Here is a 22,071-nt window from a genome sequence, read left to right on the forward strand (position 1 = left end):
CTTACAAAGCCACCAGGATCCACTCATGGGGACGATACCCTTCTGATCCATCTAATCCTAGTCACCTTCTGAAGGTGCCACCTCAAAATGGCAGTTAGGGAGAAGCGCCCACCTGCTTCACTAACCCATTAACTTGAGGCTCTGGCACTGAACGCCTCCATGAGCTTGGGAGGCGGTTGTATTGACACCATAGCCATCTGCCATCGGCTTAGGTCACAAGGTCAGACGACTTTAGAAACCAGGTTTAGAATCTAAGTGTGTGTAGCTCCCGGCGTGTGCACACGCACTTGACTGCGCCCTGCCTTGTGCCTGAGAGGAATCTAGGGCAGCTGTGAGAGCTGCTGAGAGTCAAGAAGCCTGCCCAGCAGCAGCTGCATCCCCAAGTGGCGTGCTTTCATCCACGCGCTGTGTTCACTATACATGAACTGCAGGTCGCACTTAATTATCCTCTCTTTGGTTATCAAATTCCCCCTCTCCCCACCATGCAGGCATGTATGTTAAGTGTTTCACTGACATCGATGTATCTATGTTCTTAAAGCCACAGAGCATCCTCGGAAGGTGGCGTTGAAAATGCAGTTCCACAGATGGGGTGGGACTTTGTGGGGCGGTCACTGTCCGCAGGGCACAGCAGTGGCGGGCTCCCGAGGCTTGTGTCGGAGAGCCGCCTCACTGAGCACACCCTGGCAAGTGACCCCCCAAGCACATGTTGGCTTCCTCCCCTTCCCATGAGCCACTTGGTCCAATGCTGCACACAGGGCTGTGCTCAGGCTGGACCCTCAGAGGGACTCTCTCACATACCCCCCCAAAAGATACCATAACTGTATTCCACGCTTGTTTTCCTGGTAAAGGCTCAGTTACCAGATGCTACGGAAAGTCCAGAGGGTTCAGGAACAGCTGGTGGACTCTGTGGCCATGCTGATCCCGAATAACAACCCAGGAACTGCATGGGAGGCTGTGTCCACTTTACAGACAGGGAGACTAAACTCTGCTGGAGTCTGCCTTCCTTCCTGAGGCCTCACCTAATGTGCTAAGTACTTATCTTCTCCCTGCATAATCTTTTCTGCTTTCTGGACACTGCTCTCTTCTTTTAAAAGATGAAATAAAAATTTAAAAAAATCAGCAAATACTCATGATAAAAAGTGAGTTTCCTTACTGACATTTTCACTCACGGACACCATGAACTTCACCAGCTTTACCCATCACCTCTCCTGCCCCTCCCTGCTCCAAACCTCCTTCCTTCTGTCAAACAGGCCCCTTTTGCTTCATTACACACACACACACACACACACACACACACACACACACACACACACACGTTCATATGTAAGTGTGTGTATAAAATCTAGGTTCCACAGAGAAAAGAAAAGAGGTGACATTTGTCTTTCTGAATCTGGCTTAGTTCGTCTAATATACAATTCCTCCCATTCTGCCCATTGTCCTGCAGATGATGTCATTTTCTTCTCCTCTGTGGCCGAATCAAACGCCAGTGTGTGTCCCTAACGTGTTGTCCTTTATCTGTCAATCTGCTGATGGACACCTGGACTGATGCCGTATCTTGGCTACTGTGGACAGGGTCACACTAAAGTCGGATTTGCAGGGACTTGCTGCTAGATCCACAGCTCACCCTGCACCGTGCTCTTCTGACTCAGTGCCTGAGGACTGGTGTTTGGCCAGCTCTTCCCGCTGCTGACAGCGGCTCAGGCTGATGGGTGCTGTTCTCATTAGTTCCTAGAAAGGTCAGATCAAGTGTGGCATTTTTTTTTTCCTGCAGAAATCAACATTTTGGGGAAGCAATACCCTCAGAAGAAGTGTGCAGCATCCTGGGGATGGGCAGACTATTAATGAGTCTCCTTCAGTTTGGCTGTGGGAAGGAGACGGAGAGAACCTTTAGTCTAACAAAAGCACACCTGCAGGGTGAACTGAGAATTTATGTGATCAAGCCCATAAGAAAATGCAAATCCCCAGGCTGCATCCCTGGGGCCACTCTGGGGCCACAGCTACATCCTGGGGATTACACTGTTCAGGGTGTTTGAAATGATGCCTCAGTGGAGGGATTGGCTGGATGTTCACAAAGCGGGTAGCTAAAGAGCTACTGGAAAATTGTAAGGAGAAGAAAAAAGCTAGTGTCTATAAAGAACCAGGGTATCCTTCGTCTGGTCCCGCATTTTGGAAGCCCGAAGGCTGTGCTCACAAGTAGCTCTAGATGGTACCGTCTAGGCCCTCTGGAAGTACCGTTACTTGGGCTGGACAGAGGAAGTGGCTCCTTTTATAGTTGCTCGGGAACTTGTGAAATTGTCCAAACGGAAGTTGTATCTTCCAGTAACTATCTGTTGAGTGACTCCTGAAACCAGACACACTCCTAGGTGCTGGATATAGAAAGAACAAGAACCAAGATCAAATCAGCCATGTGCTTTGCTCTGGGAGAAACAGCTCGGCAGATTAGAATAATCTCCACACAAAAGGCAGAGGACGAAGATGAATGAAATGACGGTCTGCGAAGGGATGGAACAGCCTCTTGCTTCCTGGGAGGGGGTGTCTATTCCTCAGGGCATTGCTGCTGTGAAGCCTGGGCACCCATTTTCTACCCATGCAGGTAGGACAGTCTGGGTGCTCTGTTGGGTGGGGTACCAGCTCTCAGAGTGGAGTGGGGATTGAAGCTGAGGAACAGCCAAGCAATGGAGCCCAGGAGGGAAGGCATCCCAGAACCCAGAGAGGCTGGGCTGGGGATTGCCCAGGGACCTGGAAGAGGCTGAGGAGGATGCAGAGGGGAAATCATTGGTTCCCTGAGCTCCCAACAGGCACCACCAACTTCCCCACAGTGGGTCCATAACTTGTTCAAATTGTTCTTTGCCTCTCTTCTCCCTCATAATCACTGAGCACTTCTAACCAAGAAGGGCGTGAACACTTTCACTGTAAACAAAGCCATGGAGAACGAGGAGCAAAGTAAGAAATCCCCTCCACTTTTTCCAGCCCCAGTGTGCTTCCCCTAGGAATACCTTCTGTGCAAACATGCTCAGCCCCAAATGCACAGATGCCCCTGACTTAAGATGATTCCATTTAGGATTTGGGGCCCTTTTTCATGACAGAAAGTGATGCACACCAGGTCTAAACTGTACTTCAGATTTAGGTCTTTCCCCAGTTAGTGATGTGCCGTAAGAGCTTTGGTGAGGCTGGGCATGGGTGGTGAGCCACAGGGAGACTATGAGGAGAAACAGCCACTCCTCACGGTACCCAGGCAGCCCTGTCTCTCTCTCTCTCTCTCTCTCTCTCTCCAATATGCAACAAGCTATATGTGATGCACAGCACTTTATAACAAAACATGTTCCTCATAATGTGATTTCCAGCTAATGATCACATTTGAAGAAGACTAGGCTAAGCCATGATGCTTTGTAGGTTAGCGTGGTAAAAATAGGGTCCCACTTATGCTCGGTTTACCAGAATATAGTCCCACTGTAAGTCAAACAGCAGGTGTATTGTGTCTTAAATCAGAAATGGAATTAAACATGCCCTTTGCAGCACAATTGACCCCTTTTCACTTCACAGTGTGTGTGAGGAATCATTTGTGTCAATAATTACATAACCACCTATTTTTATAATAAATTCCATAAAACTGGTAGTGTTACTCTCATTTTTCCTACTGAGGAAATCACACTGCTTGAGTGAATTCATCCTGTTCATCAACATGAAAAAAATTCTCAGATTCATGTGTTTCCATAATATTTTATTACATTAATTGATGGGTGTTTCTGAGTCAATAAACACACTGTTATAAAGATTTGTTTATTTTCATGCGTCTCTGTGTGTGCCTGCATGAGTTTGTGTACACCAGATGCATGCCTGATGCCCTCAGAGGCCAGAATAGGGTGCTGGAGCCCCTGGAACTGAAGCTCCAGGTGGTTGTGAGCTACCTTATGTGGGTGCTGGGAAACCGAACCCAGGGCCTCTGGAAGAGTGGTCCATGCTCATAAGTGCTGAGCCATCTCTCCAGCTTCAGACATACTGTTTGAGTCCCTATAGCTTTACATATGATTTTATATCAGCATCATTCCTCTTTTTGAAAATTTCCCTAGTAATTTTCACACATTTTAATATCAAATTTAGAACTTTGCTAAATTTCATTAAAATCACATCAAATTGTGATTAGGGTTGTATTGCCAATGAAGAACATGTGGAATGGATTTTGACATGTTTACAATTTATCTCCCTATCTAGATTATTGTAGCATGAATCTTAACAGGTCTTATTAATGAAATCAAACTGAGGCCAGTTATTGGGGTGAATGCTGGAAGATCAGAGAAGCAGAACAAGCCACAGCTTCCTCACCTCGGCAGTTCCTCAGCTGATCCTGTTTCCTCAGACTGGAAGCTTCTGAGTCCTCATCCAGAATGAATCTCAGCTGAACTGCTGCTCTAAACTCTGAAAGCTTAACCAGCCAAATGCTTCTAGTTTCTGGTCTCCACGCCTTATATATCTTTCTGTTTTTGTCATCACTCCCTGGGATTAAAGGCTCACTTCTTGGGATTAAAGGTGTGAGTCACCATGCCTGGCTATTTCCAATGTGGCCTTGAACTCAGAGATCCAGAGGGATTTCTGCTCCTGGAATGCTCGGATTAAAGGTATGTGCTACCACTGCCTATCCTCTATGTTTAATATTGTGGCTGTCCTGTTCTCTGACCCCAGATAAGTTTATTAGGGTGCACAATATTTTGGGGAACACAATACCACCACAGATTATGCCATGAATTTTCTTCCCCCTCTCTCCTTCCTTTCTTCTCCTCTCTCTCTCTCTCTCTCTCTCTCTCTCTCTCTCTCTCTCTCTCTCTCTCTGTGTCTCTCTCTCTGTCTCTCTCTCTTTCCTTCTGTGTTGGAATTCAGCATCTTGTTCATGCTAGGCAAATGTTCTCACATTGCACTACATCCCATCCATGAGGACATCTTTGTAGGAAAGGGAAAAGACCCCAGCTAGCACCTTACTCTGTCTCACCCTGTCCGGATGCAGCACAGAGGCCACACCAGAAACCATGGAGGCTCTTGAACTCCTCAGGCTCCAGAGCTTGAGCCAATGAATCTCTGTTCTTTATAAATTACTAATGACCTGCTCTGTGGCATTTGGTTATAGTAATGGGAAATGAGCTAAGACGCTTGGGCTTGCTCCAGCCTCACATCAGCACTGCAAGCTAACGCAGAACAGCCAAGAAGGCCCCCAGCATCCTTTGGTTCCCTCGTAGGCACCTGTGTCCTAAATGTAGCTGCTTATACCAGGACTGCTGTTCCCCATACATGTGTAGGCATGCATAGCCTCATGATGCACTAGACCCTGAGGATGGTGTTCTGTCCCCAAGAAGCAGCAGACCTTTTCCCAGCCTCTCACTGCCAGATCCTTTCATGGCCTCAAATCCAACTTCCTCACCCATAAAATAAGTGGGCGGGAGAGTTAGCAAAACGAGGCAGGCAAAGTCCTTTTCTTTATGGGCCATTTCTGTTGAGACACTAGCAACTAGTCGATTCTTTGACTGGGCAGTGAGGTACATCTTATTAGCTCTGGTTTTTTTTCCCCCTGAGAGAAGAACAGCCTTACAGACATAAGGAAATGGTTTGTGTATGTTCTGTTTCAGAGGAAAATAAAACAACAAAAACCTGCTGCAAAAGGGCTTTGCCAGTCAGGCCGGCTGCCTTCCCAAGTGCCAGCAGCAGCCTGCATGCGACATTGTGGCTTTGTCACCTCCCCCTCACAGCCTAATGACATTCTCAAAGGTGGCAAAGGAGAGCTTTGGGTTGCCATGGAAACCCGGTGCCAGAAAGAATCAAGAGAATTTTAGCCCTTAAAGGCTGCGGATTTATTCCCCTGCTGCTTAGCGAGCAGAATTTGCAGGGAACAGGAGTGGGGGTTGGGGGAACTGGGGGGGAGGGGGAGCTGGGGTGGGGGTGGGAGGAGCTGGAGTGAGAAGCATAGGGGTTTCTGGGACGCTGGGCCGCGTGTGGGTAACAGAGCTGTTGTCCAGGGGTTCCGGACCCCTTTGGGACAACTTATGTTCTTCTTTGAGCCACATCTGAAATTTGAATGAGCAATGAGAAGAGGAGTGACGGAAAGGGGTGGCTTCCGCACAGCCACAGGCAGCCTGTGTCCCCATCTAGGGTCGTGAGCAGACCCAGGTCGTGCTGCTCCCTGCTGCTCCCTGCTTGCTGCAGGCTGTCTTTCCGAAGCTCACCTGAGACGCCATCATTTCCATTAGCCCAGTGTCCTTTCTAAATGACGAAGCCCCTCCAAGTGTGGTATGGCAACTCGGCAGATCTCCACAGCGTCCTGCAAAGGGAGGCAGGTACCTTGTGCCTTATCACAGACCTAGAAAGCCTAGAAAAGCAGAGGTGAATTCTTGTACAATATTAGAGTACCAGCCTTAGTATTATACATTCCAGGGGCTCAGGAGAGAGAACTACTAACGGTGAGGGCTATTTTCGCGAAAATAGAATCTCAGCACACCGAGCTCTTTAGTCCATTCGTTTTAATTCCCTCTTCAGTCTCTAGCTTTACAGTTATATACCCAAACAATCACAATCCTCCCCTCCAGCCAGGTCACCAGGCCTGAATTCCTGTGTGGTCATTAAGGCAGGTAAGAGTTTCCTCAGGCAGTGATTGTCAGGCTTTCTTTTACGGCCTGAAAATGGAGTGGTTAAGGAAGGAGGTCAGCTGAGAGCTAACATCAGTTAGTGTATCAAATAGGGAATTTATGTGCTCAATTTATATTCCTAGCAGTGGTTAGGTAAGAAGTTAGAGGTCCATAAAGTTAGTAAGGCTGTAAGAAAGGACAGTCCAAGCTAAATTGTGTAAAGCTATTACTTAAGGTCCACCTGACCTACGCGGTGTCTCCTTGTGGAATTTACCCTAAATCAGGAGACTAGCATGTGGTGGTCTGGACTGTTATTTCTGTTAGTCCTTGAATGTGGCTAAGGGATATATCTGATTCCAGTGCTGAAAGGGGAGAAACGCATGGGCTGGGGGGAAGGAAGCCTTTCCTGAGGCTGTTCTCTAAATACTTTGAATGTGTATGTCCAGAGAGTGATCAGTCCACACTGTTAGCCCTTCTTAGGGAAAAATCAGTTGGGAAAACTATGAAGGCACACATGATTTTCATAACAGAAGACAGCTGATCTATAACAAGCCGAGTAACACCAAAAGCTCCTTGGAATTTAGCTTCCTCTGAAGGAATTCTCTGATCCCTCCAAGTAGTGACTTGGCCATAGCCAGTTGAGTTCTTATGATATATTCCTGTGTCCCGCCGCAGTGAATGCAGACCCTGGTGAACCAGCTGGAGAGCAGACACAGGGAAGGTTATAAAATGATACTTTGTTAACAGCCTTCTACACAACGAGAGGGCCTAAAAGGAGACAAACTGGCTGGGGTGTTGGACAAAGGGTTCCTGTGGAGAGGACACTGAGCCCAGAACCTTCCTCCATCGTTTATCCAACGCTAACTGTGTGCCCCGATGCCTCCGCACATACATACCTCAAAGGGCTTCACAGATGCATTCTGCAGTGAAAGGTTGGTTATACCCACTTTGCAGATGAGGAAAACTGGGCTCGGGAAGAAGTGACTAGGCTCAGTCACAAGTGAGTGTAGCTAGAGTTTTTCTGCCTTGCCCACAGTCAGGACAAATCTTTGTCACCTGCCAGTCCCACAGCCACTCAGACCCAACCAAGTAAGCACAGAGACTTACATTGCTTACAGACTCTATGGCCGTGGCAGGCTTCTTGTTAACTGTTCTTATAGCTTAAATTAATCCATTTCCATAATGCTGCTTGTCATGGCGGTGGCTGGCAGTAACCCCTTCCGCCTTCCTGTTCTTTCTTTTCTCCTCTGTTAGTCCTGCCTATACTTCCTGCCTAGCCACTGGCCAATCAGTGTTTTATTTATTGACCAATCAGAGTAATTTGACATACAGACCATCCCACAGCAGGTGAGTATGAAACAAGATCAAACACAGGTTGAACATAGGCTCTATCCTCCTGTACAGCTTCCCATCAGACCCTGGGGTTGGGTCACACTGCCTGGGGGCTGATGAGAGGAAAGAACACACACACACACACACACACACACACACACACACACACACACACACACCAGCCTTTGTGCGGTGGATTTGCCAGTCACAGAGATGAAGACCCTCATGTGTGTTCACAACCTTAATGCTCTCTCTCCCCTGGTCCGCCTCCAGCCCTACCTCCCTCAGAAAACCTTCCTTCCAAAACAGCAAGTCAAGTACGCGTCAGCTAGTCCAGAAGGCACGTGGACGGACACCTCCTGATTGGGACCCTCCTCCAGTGCTCAGGAAAAGCCAAGTGGCAGTGAAGCAGTCCCCTGGGCCCCTTCAGAGCAAAGCCTCTGCATGTGGCTGCCGCCTCCTCTTGACCGACTGCTCCATCCTCCCCACTTGACCACGCCTGCTTTGGCTCCACACTGCCTCAGAGTCCTCTCAAGACACTTTAGTGCCTAGGATTCAGTAACAGTGATTACGGATCATACCAACAGTCACTACAAAATCTCAGTGAAAGAGACCAGCAATCAAAACTATATAGTAGGGAAGAGAATTTTTAAATCCCAGATTGTTTGGTTTTCTTGATGGTGAGAGCCAGTATTGGTACTGAGATAGTTTCTCTGTTACACAGAGACAGTTTCCCTGTTACACTGAGACATTCAAGAGTGTGTCTGGGCCATGAAACGTGCTTCCTCCTGTGGGTTCACAGCCCCAGAGACTCACAACATGGTAATGAAAATGCCCTGGTGGTCCAGCTCTCCAAACATCTTCAGCTGCGCTCAGCTCATGGCCCGGAAGCCACCCTCCCCCACCTCGTTCTCGACACACAGAGCCTCCACTTTTCTGTCCCACCATCTGAGTTGGGTCCTCATCCTCTATGTGACCCTCTATGCACGTTACACATCCTCTGCCTCCGTGAAAACTCCGGAGTCTCCGTTAAAACTTTGCTCAGACCCTCTGAGGGTTCCGGGCCCATCTTTACTTCCCTTCAAAGACATCGGTTTCCCAAACCTACTTACTTCCTGGTCATTTCATCTGTGGGTAACATCTTCTTCCCCAACTTCCTCCCACCAGATAAAATCTCTTCTGCAGACGTCCTGACGGAGAACTTTCTAGGCATCAGGTAGTTGGCAAAATAGACTTACCTGTTTGCTTGCCTGAAACTTACTGAGAAGTCTCAAATGAGGCTACGAGATGCATTGTTGGGAGTATAAACTTACTAATGCAGTGGACAGACAGACAGATAGGCAACAGCATGGTGGAGGTGCTGAGGACTGTTCAGACTCCAGCACTAGAGACAGACAGTATGGCGGGGACTTGAAGAGAGAACATCAGGGCCCAAATAGCAGAAGTAGGAATCTCTTCCTAAACCTTTCTGAGATGGAAGAGTTTTCACAGCACTCCCAGGAAGAGGCAGAGGAAGCAGTCAGAAGCAGGATGTGTGCCCATCAATACCCTCTTTGACGTAACTCACTTGTCCACTGGTAATCCGTTGACTAGGGTCTCAAGGACAATGTCTCAGCAAGTGCTGTCGGTGAACAGGGACAGGCTGCTGTGTACTGTGGCCCTAGCAGCATTCATTCTTACAATCATCTGGTGACAGGGACAGAAAATAAGCAAATAAGAAACCAAAACAGCCATGTGACGGAAGCCGCCCAAGGACATGAGGGCTGGTCACTTCAAATAGAGTAGTCAGACAACCGTTAAATCAGCGGCGTGTGACTTAGAGACCTAACTCTCTATTTGTCAATCCAGTCAGTGTCAGAGCTGGGTGGCTCGGTTCCACACAGACATGCAGAGACTCGGGCTGATGGAGGATGTGGCCTCTCCAACACGTGCATCCAACTCATCCTTGATGTTGACAATTCTAAGTAGTGTAAACAGAGAGAAAGGTTGCGGACCACAGACCAGGGCTGTTGAGAGCACGTACCACTTTCAATCACACTGCCTTGGTCAAGAGCGGTTTACTTGGGTAGACAACACTCGGGCTAAATGGCTAAGACACCAGAAATGCATTGTCTCCACACTCTGAGGAGTCACAATGAGGATGCTGGCAAGGGTGGTTCTTTCTGTGTCTTCGAGGACCAGGATCCATCCTGCCTCTCCAGCTCCTGGTGCTCTGTTAACCCTTTGATGCTCTTTGGCCTGTTGATGTATCAGCCTGATTCTGCCATGATCTGGACACGTGTGATCCTCTCCCTCTGACTGTTTCTCATTTCTCCTTATAATAAGGTCACCACACTCCAACTTGACCCCACATTAACTAATTGCACCTACGATGACTGCCTTTCCACATGAGGTCATGTTTTAGGTGATAGGGGTTAATATTTTCAACATATGACATTTCTAGACAGAGCTCAGCCCTAACCCCTGGTAGCACTCCAAGGCAAAGGAGGCTGGTCCCCTCTGACTCGCAAGTAGGTAATGCTTGTGTAAGCACCGTGATCCACAGAGGAGGCTAAAGGAGACCAGGCCTAACTTGCATCAGGCTTCTACTCCTCAAGAGCAGAGACTCGGCTCTGCTGCCCCTGTAGCAGCTTGAGGCCTAGGTTTGCATAAATGCTCAGTAACAGTTGAGCTACACTAAAGCCAGAGTTCACTGAGGGGTGAAAAGGTCACAGGCAGTGAAGAACTGGGGGCTGGGTAGTTAGAATGATTCGGGAACAAACCACATATGGATGCTCATGTGTGATAACTGCCGTGGGATTCTGGCTGAGAATCTAAGCAGGTCTGTCAACTCCGACCAAAGGAACCAGCCCCAAAGGAAGTCCAGTCAGTCCCTGCGAAGGTGTCCCCTGCCAAATGAGAAGGAACTGGGTCACGGGAGAGAGGAAGGAGAACATTTAGCCCGAGTTCTCTCTCTCTCTCTCTCTCTCTCTCTCTCTCTCTCTCTCTCTCTCTGTGTGTGTGTGTGTGTGTGTGTGTGTGTATCTGTCTGTCTGCCTGCCTGCCTGTCTGTCTCTCTGTTTCTGTCTCTGTCTCTCTCTCTGACTCTCTGACTCTCTCTGTGTGTCTCTCTGTCTCTCTCTGTCTATGTCTCCCTCCCTCCCTTTATCTCTCTCCCTCTCTCTCTGTGTGTCTGCCTGTCTGTCTCTCTGTTTCTGTCTCTGTCTCTCTGACTCTCCCTGTGTGTCTCTCTATCTCTGTCTCCCTTTCCCTTCCTTCCTTCCTTCCTTCCTTCCTTCCTTCCTTCCTTCCTCTCTCTCTCTGTCTCTCTCTCTCTCTGTCTCTCTCTCTCTCTCTCTCTCTCTCTCTCTCTCTGTGTCTGTCTCTGTTTCTGTCTCTGTCTCGCTGACTCTCCCTGTGTCTCTCTCTGTCTCTGTCTCCGTCTGTATGTCTCCCTCCCTCTCTCCCTCCCTCCCTCTCTCCCTCCCTCTCCTTTGTGTCCATGGGCTCACCATCCTGCTGAACCCCTAGCCCTAGTCTTCTGCATCTAACAGCTCAGCTCCGCACCGTCTCCCATTGTCCAAGCCCAGAGACTGGAGGAAAGACTTTCTCCTGGCTCAGAGTTATGAAAACATTGGTGGGGAATGGATGTGTTTGGCATCCTTCCCAGACTGTGGGAGATCCGGTTGGGTATCAGGGAGATGACTGGAAGCTGATGTAAGTCAGACAGACAACTCCCATGGCCTGGGGGACGCTTCGGTGTCCAACTAAAAGGCCACAGTCACCAGGATGTACAGTGAGAGGAACAACCACTGTCAGCTTCCCAGGAGTTAACGTGAGGCAGGATCAAGCTAGGTATGCACAGCCTGCCCAGGCCATAAGTTGCCCCCCTCTGGCCTCCCCTCCATGCCAGAGGCAAGAAACCTACACGTCAGAGACATGCTGTGTTTGGCTCAAGGTTCCCCACGAGGGAGTCAACTCAGATCTGAATAATCTAAATGAACCTCTGAACTTAGAGTCCTGGCTCTTGCCTTCCCAGGGGGACAGCTACACACCTCCTTCAGCCTTGTCTCAGTCGGTTAGACTGCCATGACAGCATGGCATAGACCAGGTGCCTGTCACCACAATTTATTTCTCAAAATTCTAGAGCCTGGGGTGTCTACAAGGCGCTGACAAGAAGCTGGTTTTGGCTTGTAAGTGGCCATCTGCTCTGTGTCCACATGTGGTGAAGGAGATAAAGAAGATTCTCTGGGCCGCTTCTGTAAAGGCCTGAGCATGTCTATGAAGGCACCAGGTTTATGACCACAACACCTCCCAAAGGTCTTGTTTCCTAATACAGTAGAGCTTAAGGGAAGGGAGCTAATATGAGGTCTTAGGTCACTGGGGTGCACCCTCAAAGGAGATCATGGCTCTCTGGTCTGTCCTATCTTTTCTCTTTGCTTCCTGACTATGAACTAAGAAGATTTATTCCCCCATATGTATCCTGCCATTCAGAAGCCTACCAGAGGCCTAAATAGTCTGGATGATTTTTTTTTTTTCATTTTATGTGTGTGTATTTGGGCCTGAGTGTATGTTTGTGCACAACATGTATGCAAGCACCTTTGGAGGCCAGAAGAAGGTGCTGGATCCCCTGGAACTGGAGTTACAGACAGCTGTGAACCACCACGGAGGTACTGAGAATTGAACCCACCAGGTCCTCTTTGAGAGAAGCCAGTGCTCTTAACTTGTGAGCCATATCTCCAGGCCCTGAGAAATTTCACACAATGTATTTTAATCATAGTTACCCCAATTCCTCCCCCTAATTCCTCCAAATACTGCCTTCTCCCAAACTCACATCCTCTATTCTTAATAACCCATCAAGTCACATTTGCACTGCCCTTGTATGCCTGGCTGAGGGGCCATTCACCAGAGCAGAGTCAGCCTAGCAGGGGCCACACCCTTCAAGAAGACTGACTCTCCCTCTCCCAGAAGCCAGCAACTGCCTGAGGATCCTCAGTTAGGGAAGAAGGACCATGAGTGACTGTAGGGCCCTGGTCTCCTCCCATATTGAGTAAAGCCGTTGCCTGCTTGCTGACCTTGACCAGATGTCCTCCCTATGCTAATTCCCTGCCAGTATCCACCCTCCTGAATGCTTAAGGGAAGATCCTTGTCTGTGTGTCCTGCATATTGAGGGTTATCAGCTTAGAATCAAGATTGTAAACATCAGTATCGAACTTCTGCCCTCTGGGGTTCTCCCACTGTGCTGTAAGCCTGTATCTAAGGTTTCCTCCCTCTTTCAATAAACGGGCATTCGGCATTCTGCTGAGGCGAGTGACCTGCTGTCTTTGTCTCTGTTTTTCGCTCCACAGCCCCTCACTCAGACATGGTGAATGGGTGGTGGTAGCGCGAGCGTTATCGCTACAAGTGACCCCAAATTTAAGTTTCTTATCTCAATTAGTTTATTATAATAATTAAAAACTGACCAAATAAGACCCATTAGAAGCCAGGTGGTGGTGGTGCATGCCTTTAATCCCACCACTAGGGAGGCAGAGGAAGGCAGATCTCTGAGTTTGAGGCCAGCCTGGTCTACAGAGTGAGTTCCCCAGCCAGGACTACACAGAGTCTCAAAAAATAATAATAACAATAATAAAATAAAATAAAAAAACAGAAACAGAAACCCATCTAGAGTCTAGAAGTGCATTGTGGTGATGGGATAATTATGAAAACAGTGAAGGATTCTGGATATGCTGCTGTATGCCTGTAATTTCAAGAGTTTGGAAGCAGAGGCAAGAAGATGAGGACTTCATCTTTGACTGCGCAGCAAGTTAGTGGCCGGTCTGCATCACTCGGAAGCTTGTTTCAGAACATCCCAGAAAGCAACAAACTGCAGCCTCCACTCTTGAGCCATTTAAGAAATGCCTACTCAGTCTTCGGCCTTGTCTAAGGCCTGGGAGGATTTTATAATGGCTTCTGCCCTTCTGGAACACTCAGGGGTTTTTGTTCTAAGAGAGACTGGCAAGGCAACACTTGTCTCCCATGTAAAGAAGGAGGAGTCATGCCAGAAGTCACTGTGGACCTCGGTGAATTCCTGAATGGTTCAGGGAAAGGTGGCGTGCCTGGCCTGCCCAGTGGAAGGGAGGTAATTATTCACCTCTGCCGGCCAATTAATGCTGAACTGTGCTTGGTCTCCGTCCCTCTCAAGTTAAACACTGGCCTTATGCCCAAGGAAAAGAGGAGTCTGCTTCCCAACCTCAGGGAAAAAACGGAACAGACCCCCAAGATCAGCCTTGGTTTTCTCCTTCTGAGTGGGGGCTTCCGGGCAAGCCTGAGCTGCCGGTTACTGTTCACAGTGGGGACTGTGTTCTCGGCTGAGGAATCGTGTGCCAAGTGCTGTGGAGAGGCTTCCCCCTCTGCAGATGCATCCTGATGGCTTGAAGGAGAAAGACAGCCTCAGCCAGCTGCTTGCGGCTGCACATTTGCTTTTTTTGGTAGCCCTGACTGCAGACTGGCTGGTTGCTCTGGCAGTTTTCTGCCCCGGGGGACAGAGGTTGCTCTCGGCGAGTCTGTGGTGGGCACTAGGGTGTGAGACTGGTCGAAGGGCGAGCCTTTAAGGATAGAAACACACCCACACAGCATGTCTGGCTTCTCCAAACTCATTGCTCCCCCACCCACCCCTGTTGCCATGGCAATAGCAGCTGCTACCAATCTAGACCACTGTGCACCCACTTCTTAGCATTGGGAGCCGACAGACCTGGGTTCAAATCCTGTCTCAGCTGCTCTCTATAAGTCAGCCAGCCTTGGACAATTCCCTTTTCCTATAGGTGTGGGTAAAATCACTTACAGTGTGCGGATTATCACAAAGGTAGAGCACAAGCTGGCCCAGAACTCTGTTCTTCTTCCTCAGCCTCCTGAGCACTGAGATTACAGAGATACACCACTGTGCCCAGCTAATGATACTTTTTTTTTCTTGAGACAAGGTCTCACTATGTAGCTTTGGCTGGTCTGGAACTGGCCTCAAACTCACAGAGATCCACTTCCCTCTGCCTCCCCAGTGTTGGAATTAAAGATGTATGACATGTGCCTGGCTCTAATGATACCTTTAAAAATAAGATGAATAGCCTGGCAGTGGTGGCGCTCGCCTTTAATCCCAGCACTCGGGAGGCAGAGGCAGGCGGATCTCTGTGAGTTCGAGGCCAGCCTGGTCTCCAAAGCAAGTTCCAGGAAAGGCGCAAAGCTACACAGAGAAACCCTGTCTCCAAAAACCAAAAACCAAAAAAAAAAAAAAAAAAAAAAGACGAATAATCAAAGCTTGGTATAAATATCTCACACTGCAAAGGTTCAAATATATACACTGTGCTCACTCAGGACACTCATCATGCAACACCTGATAATGATGGGCATGGAAATGATGTACTCTAAGTTCATAGGGGCTCATTTAAATAAAACTTTTATTTCTGTAGTGTGGGTAATTCTACAGCTGTTTAAAGAAGCATGGGCTGGGCGGTGGTGGCGCATGCCTTTAATCCCAGCACTACGGAGGCAGAAGCAGATGGATCTCTGTGAGTTTGAGGCCAGCCTGGTCTACAGAGCAAGATCCAGGACAGGCACCAAAATTACACAGAGAAACCCTGTCTCGAAAAACCAATAATAATAACAATAATAATAATAATGAAGAAGAAGAAGAAGAAGAAGAAGAAGAAGAAGAAGAAGAAGAAGAAGAAGAAGAAGAAGAAGAAGAAGCATGGTTGTCCTCTATGCTCTGAATCAGGCATCAGAGTCATATATGGGTTTTGGGGATTTTTTTACTCCATTTTTAATACAAAACCAAAGCTCTCACACCGGATTAGGAGATCAGCCACGTAATGATGCACAGAAGGAAAACCTTGACTGGCTATTTCGTCCCACCAACTCATAGAAGCAGGGCCTCTGGGGTCTCCTAGAACCTCCCTCCAATTCAGCATGGCCCCACTCATAAAGACTTAAAGAGTGGTAGTCGACCCAGCTAAGTCACACAGGCACTGGGAAAGCTGGGGGCCACAGGGACAAGTGAGGACGCTGCCAGTGATGGGTGCCCCTTAATGCCATCTACAGCAAGGACAGCCACTCAGCTCCTCAGCACGGCCAATGAACAGGCCCATTGCCACAGAAATGAGACTGTTCTGGGGTGAACAAATATGGGTGAGGCCAGCTCTCCTGAGGATGGAGGCAGCGGTGGTCTTCCTGTGTGCTCCCAGAGACAGCAGCATTAACTCTTATGATCCATCTCAATTTTTTTTTTTTTTTTTGTAGTCGGGTCTTGGCATTGGAAATTTGAAGGCCAAGATCAAAGCATGTCTGTTTCATGTTCGGATGATCTGTCCTACACTTAACGGAGACATCCTAACAAACTATTTGACTGTGGCAAGGTCACATCATATCAGAAGGGGTACCTGCTACAGAAAAGGAATCACGCCACTGTGACTTGTTATGGAGACCCACCACACACACTGCACACATCTTTTGCCCCCTCTGGGTGACCCGAGCACAGAGGCACCTTCTCCTGCACTCAGCGTCTTTCCTCCTGAAGACACTTGACTTTCCTAATCACTTCCTGGTCATTATCTCATATTGCCACTTCCCAGCATTCAAACGAAGCTCTCAGCCCAGAACTCACTAATTAAAACAACTGCATGGCTGCTTGGATGGTGAGAATGTGCCTCCTCACTACCTGCACAAGAGCAGCAGAAGCCAGCTAAGCCCTGCTGCCAGACAGCGGAGGGTTTGCCTTCCCAGCTCCCCGGATGCTTCTGTCATCTGCCTGAGACTGCTCGGGCTGTTCTCACAGAACACCTGAGAAAGGGTCCTTTATAATGAGCAGAATGCCATGACAGGACCATGGTTCTGAGGACGGCAAAGGTTGAAGCCTGGGGTACTGGTGTCTGGTGAGAAGGTGTAGTCATGTGACAGAACATGGGAGGGCAGCAAAGTAAGAGCAGCAGAGAGCTAAACCTGTCCTCTTATCAGGACCAATATTCCCAAGAAAAGTACCCCACTGCCTTCATTACAGCCTTGATCTATCCATGAAAGTGGAACCCTCATAACTGCTTCAAACCCCGTCTCTTGATACTGTGACAGTAGTAATTAAATTTCATCAGGAGCTTTGGAGTAAATATTGAAGCTATAGCATAGTTATTTCCCACACACACACACACCCAAGTTGAAATAGGCCATCTGTGAGGAAGACCATTAAGACTCAGAAAGTGCCGGGTGGTGGTAGTGCACACCTTTAATCCCAGCACTTGGGAGACAGAGTCAGGTGGGTCTCTGTGAATTTGAGGCCAGCCTGTCTACAGAGTGAGTTCCAGGACAGGCACCAAAACTACACAGAGTAACCCTGTCTCAAAAAAACAAAACAAAAAAAAAAAAAAAAAAGTGCTTCCAGAAACCCAGGTTTCATGGCCTCTTGCACACAGTAGGGGACCATGGCTTCCCCTGTTTAGAGTCACCTGCACCACCGAGGAGCTTTCTACACCAGCTGAACAGAGGAAAACCAAGTCTCAAGCCTGCTAAGTTCTCTCCTGATTGTTGTTAATGCTTCCACTGAAAGAAAAAGACAAGAAGGAAGGAAGGAAGGAGGGAGGGAGGGAGGAAAGGAGGGAAGAAGGAAGGGAGGAAGACTCAACCAACAAACTTCTCAAGATGCACAAGTCCCGGTGCAGAAACAGAACTACCTGGAAGACCAAGTCAGCATGTCTCCTCCACAAGTTACTAATCCCACAGTAACAACTCTAATGAAAACAACCCGGAAGAAGTTCAGACCAAGAGTTCAAAAGGATGATTAGAGCTGAGAGGTGGCTCATCAGTTAAGAGCACTGGCTGATGTTCTAGAGGGTCCAGATTCAATTTCCAGGACTCAGATGGAATGGTGGCTCACAAGCATCTGTAACTCCAGACTCAAGCACCAGATATACGTGCAAGCAAAACACACATACACATCAAAATAAAAATAAATAAAATTTTAAAGAATTATTATAACTACATTCAAACAACACAAAGAAGATGTGAATAGACCTCAAGAAAACAAAAACAAATAGCTGAATAAAATAAGGGTGTTACTATAAGATATGAAAACAGAATTCAACAAAAAAATAGAATTATTGAAGAAAAGCCAACTGAAATGAAGAAGGACAATAAAAACTCAATGAGCCGTATAGAAAACCTATGCAGAAAACCTCACCAGCAATGGGAAATAGTATCTGGGCTGAAAGACAAGGTAAGATGAATTGGATCATTTAATAAGGGTCAATAAAGATTTTAAAAAGTGTGAATAGTACATGGGAGAGCTCTGGGTCACCATGAAAAGACATAACCTTTTCTTTACAGGCACAGAAGAAGAATATCATACTAAAAGCATAGAAAATAGTTTCAACAAAATCACAGAATAAAATTTTCCAAACCTAGAAAAAGAGATGCTACATCCAGTTTAAAGAGGCTTACAGAACACCAAATAGACAGAACTGGAAAGGAAACTTACTATGCCATGTTAAAACATTAAAAACAGAAGAAAGCTGCAAGAGAGTCAGGTCACTTGTAAAGGCCAACCCATCAAAATAACTGCTGATCATTCAACAGAAATTTTTAAGCCAAAAGATTCCAGAAAAGTGTTTTCCAAGTTCTGAAAGACCACAACCACCGACCCAGAATATGATACCAGCAAATTATCTATTAAAATTGAAGGAGAAATGAGAACTTCTCATAAAAACAGATCAAAGGAATTCATGGTCTCTAAACCAGATCTATAGAGGAAAAGAATATTTTGTTCTGAAGAGGAAAAATAGATCCAAGAGGTCTCAGAGAATATATATATAAAAGAAGAGAAACCAAGACAGATAATCAAAGAAAACATAGCAAAATCAACAAAATGACAAGAACTAATAACTCAATGTTAGTGGTCTCAATTCCCCAGTAAAAAGACACAGGCTAACACATTGGATTAGAAGACAGAATGCATCTTTTCTGTTGCCTCCAAGAAAAATGTCTCACCATCAACGACAGACATCTCTTTAGAGTAAAGGGTGGGAAAAGTTATTCCAAGCAAATAGAGCTAAGAGGCCAACATCCATAGATGCTCTAATATCTGATAAAGTCAGCATCAGACCTACAGTGGAAGGAGAGAATTGTCTCTGAGAGTTGTCCTCCGACCTCCATACATGTGCTGTGGCACGCGCACACACATACACACGAGAGAGAGAGAGAGAGAGAGAGAGAGAGAGAGAGAGAGAGAGAGAGAGAGAGAATTTAGCTATATTTTTAAAAGATAAGGTCTCTTGATTATGCCAACCTTAGTGACACACTATGTCTTAGTTAGGGTTACTGTTGCTATGATCAAACACCATGACCAAAAGCAACTTGGGGAGGAAAGGGTTTATTTCACTCATAGTTCAATAGAACAGTTCATCATCAAAAGCAGTAAGGGCAGGAACTCAAGCAGGGCAGAAACCTGGAGTCAGGAACTGATGCAGAGGCTATGGAGGAGTGCTGCTTACAGGCTTGCTCCCCATGGCTTGCTTAGCCTGCTTTCTTATAGAACCCAAGATGATTAGCCCAGGGATAGCACCACCCACAATGGGCCAGGCCTTCTTCCATCAATCACCAATTAAGAAAATGTCCTACAGACTTGCCTATACCCAATCTTACCTAGGCATTTTCTCAGTTGAGGCTCCCTCCTCTCCAGTGACTGTAGCTTGTATGAGTTGACATAAAACTAGTCAACACACACTCTACAGAAGTCTGTTTGCTATGGAGGAGTAGAAATACTGAACACAGTTGTGGACTCTGATGGCAAAGAAGCATCGCCCTGGACACGGAGCTGTGTGGTTGGAATGTGAAACATCCTCCACGGGCTTGTGTGTTGGAACACTTGGTCCCGAGCTGGTGGCTCTGTTGGGGTCAGATGTAGAATCATTAGGAGGTGAAGCCTCGCTGGAGGAAGTGTGGCACTGGGGGTGAACCTTGATGTTTTCTTGTTTGTTTGTTTGTTTGTTTTTGTGCATGTTTATCTTGGTGAAAGACAGACAAGGGAACCAGTGACTTAAAACAATGCTGGCCTTTATCTGGGAGAAAACACAGAGAGCATCTCTGTAAGAATCAGGACCTGCAGTCCACATACAGGGCAGAAGATGGGGAGGTGGGGAAGGAGGTTGCAAATATCCCTTTCTGGTTCCAGACAGGCCATCGGTAGGAGTTACCAAAGGATGGTGAGTAAGCAAGCCTCGGGGAATGGATAAGCATCTCTCCAGATCAGCCATCATCAGAGGCACTGCAGGGACGGTGGCAGAAAATCTAAGAAACCAAGTCTGCAATGCTGATTTCTGTGGTTTCCGGGAATTGCCATCATTTAATCAAAATGGAGAGATTTCAAAATGACGCAACCAAGGCTAATATGCGATTGCGTATCCATACACCCGGAAGCCAGAAAACAGTCCCAGGTTTGGTTCGCCTCAGACACTGCCCACCTTGTTTTTTGAGAGAGGGTCTCCTCCTGGCCTGGGGCTCACCTTGTTAGGCTAGGCTAGCTGGCCAAACCCAGGGATCTCCATGTTCCCACTCCCCCAGCGCTGGGCTCACAAGTGTGTGCCGCTACACAGGAGTCCGTCTGCATACAGGCTCTGAGGCTTGCGCTCCAGTCTTCCGTGCATCGCAAGCACTATGTTGGCTGAGCGGCTATCTGACCCTCTTTGTATTTGTTTTCTCGGTCTGAGACAAGGTCTCACTACGTTACCTTGATTGGCTTTGAACTGGCCCTGGAGCCTGGGCTGCCCTTGAGTTTATGACCTTCCTCCCTCAACCTCTTCAAGTCAAGGATTGCAGGCCTGTGCAACAAAGCCTGTGTGAGACGTTTTCAGGGGCTTCAAGATGAGCGATCAGGGAGTACTTCCTCCTTATGGAAGGTATTCTGTGGGTCCTCCGCCACTGTCCACCCTGAGGATGGTCCACATCGGCCTCCAGAGATGAACCCTGCCCTTCCTGTGGACAGGAGAGAGGGCACCTTTACAAACACGTCTTGCTTTTAGGTAAAGAGTTTTTCTGCTTCTTTGTCTTCCGGTTTTGGTTCAGCCATTCCTCACAGTGGGGGAGATGCATCTCCCCACCACTGGAAAGTGGGCAAGGAGCCCAGAGGAGGAATGCCAGCCCTGACATTTGCGCTCCCCAGCTGCTCTGTGGTCCTCCCCCTCCTCCTTGCTGGCCCTGGTTTAATGTGGAGTCATTAACGAGCATAAGAATTAACTGAATTTATTTGTGAAAGTGCTAAAAAGCTCAAGCCTTGCCTGGAGGAATAAGCCACAAAATAAGCCCAGAGCCTGCTGGTAAAAATTGCCTTTGTAATTGTAATATTTTAAATGGGCAATTCCTACAGTAGAAGGACACAAAGCTTGCATTTCCTACTTCCTTCCCTCCCCCGCCAGCTTCCCGCTCACTAGTTTATCTGTAAGACCAGCCGCCGCCGCTGAGGCTATTCACAAACATGTAAATGTGTATTGGGTTCTTACACAGAAGACACTAGTTTGTATTCGGTTTTATTTGTGCTTTCTGTTCCATGGTTTGTATATATTGGCTCATAAATAATGTGCTTGTTCTTTAAAAAAAAATACTGTATTAAAATGCATGACTCTGAGCACAGTTTGCATAAGCAGTGTCCTATTAATGGGAACTTACATTGTTTTAAATCTTTTCCTTCTCTCTTCCTCTGCCTCTCTCCCTCTTCTGTTTCCTTTTTCTCTTTTCCTTCCTTCTCCCTACTCTTTCTCATCTCTTTCGATTTTCTTTCCTTCTCCTTTCCTTCTGTTTCTCCTCATTTCCCCCTCCCTTCTCGCTCTCTTTTCTCCTCTCTCTTCTCTCCGCTCCTCTCTCTGCTCTTCTCTCAGCTCCACTCTCCCCAGCCCCATTCTTTCATCTCTGCTGGGCTGGGGAGCTGACCCAGGCCCCTCTCGTGGAGCCTCAGCCCCTTGTCGGAGTCCGCTGATACCGCGCAGGACCGTGTCTTTCTGAGTCCCTTCCCCCGGTGCTGTGACCCAGCCCTGTGGGACCTGTGTGCAGAACAGTTTACTCAGCTCCGGGTTCTGGAGGTTCAAGGGCAATGCTGACATCTTGAGAGGACTTTCATATTCTGACAACATGAAGGGGGAAAAGATGA

The sequence above is a fragment of the Peromyscus leucopus genome, chromosome 8b (assembly GCF_004664715.2).
Source record: "Peromyscus leucopus breed LL Stock chromosome 8b, UCI_PerLeu_2.1, whole genome shotgun sequence".
Taxonomy (NCBI): domain Eukaryota; kingdom Metazoa; phylum Chordata; class Mammalia; order Rodentia; family Cricetidae; genus Peromyscus; species Peromyscus leucopus.